This window comes from Anomaloglossus baeobatrachus, unplaced genomic scaffold (assembly GCF_048569485.1).
Source record: "Anomaloglossus baeobatrachus isolate aAnoBae1 unplaced genomic scaffold, aAnoBae1.hap1 Scaffold_137, whole genome shotgun sequence".
Lineage (NCBI taxonomy): Eukaryota > Metazoa > Chordata > Amphibia > Anura > Aromobatidae > Anomaloglossus > Anomaloglossus baeobatrachus.
Genome location: NW_027441907.1, coordinates 379,045 through 380,154, shown reverse-complemented (window position 1 = coordinate 380,154; position 1,110 = coordinate 379,045). Strand labels below are relative to the sequence as shown.

The 1,110-nt window shown below is 43.0% G+C and overlaps 1 pseudogene; it reads right to left on the bottom strand.

Moving 5' to 3' along the window:
• Positions 1–691: 691 nt before the first annotated feature.
• LOC142260596 (U2 spliceosomal RNA) lies at positions 692–897 on the bottom strand (annotated as a pseudogene).
• Positions 898–1,110: the final 213 nt, after the last annotated feature.

The window sequence follows — 1,110 nt, the reverse complement described above, 5'->3', positions numbered from 1 at the left end:
CAGAGGCTGATGGAATGCTGCTTGGGACAAGATTTTAGGGTGTATAAAAAGGGAGATTAGATCCCGTGATCCCAACGTATTGTTACACCTCTATAAATCACTTGTAAGGCTACATCTGGAATATGGGAACCAGTTTTGGGCTCCACATTTTAATAAGGACATTCAGAAGTTAGAGTCAGTTCAAAGGTGGGCAACTAGACTACTACAAGGAATGGAAGGCCTCCCATATGATGACAAGTTGAAAAAGTTATTAAGTGATTATTGGCTGCAATGGGGCTTTCTGGCTGGTGCCAGCCTCTCTTCTTAGCACACAGGAACCACAATCCCTACACCATGCTTCAATGGATTCTCTCATCCCAGCCCAGTAAAACTACATATTTTACACAGTCATAAGCAGCCAAAAGGGATCTATTCTATTCAATTGCAAATGATCTAGATAAGACTGAGAATAAGATACTGCACGGGACATAGCAGAGTTGGTCAAGTTGAGTGGAGATGAGTTTGCTATTTGGCACAGCTTTTTGCATCAATAAAGCAAGTAAAAGGTGTGAAAGATAAAAAAAAGGGTGAAAGTGTGAAAAGTGAATTGGCCAAATTGAGGTGCATATAAAGTTTTTGCTTTCTTTCAATTAACTAATGGGGCTCATTTGAATCAGGTGAATTGAGTTCTGCTTTTGGAAACTGGGTTAAGAAGGGGTGCACCGGTCCTGGAGGTACTGCAATACCAGGTCAATGCGTGCAGTGGACAGAGCAAGATTTTTTCCATCTCCTTGTTCTAAAAATCCATTTAATATATGGTCCCCAGAGAGGGGACGTATCAGATATTAAACTGATAAGAACAGATTTAATTTTTTTTTTTTCTGTTTATCAGTAGGACTTCAAAATAACAAAGGTGATCGCCTCCCGTTGCCTGGGAACCGTCCAGGCACAAGAGGGCTATGTGTCACCAGAAAGCGCACACACTTCCTCAAGGCCGGCAGACGTGCAATCCCAGGCACCTTCCAGTACCGACCAAGGTAGCGTCCTCCGAAACTACACTTGATCTTAGCCAAAAGGCCGAGAAGCTATAACCCGAATTGGTTACGGCCTTGAGTGGCACCCTGGCCTATA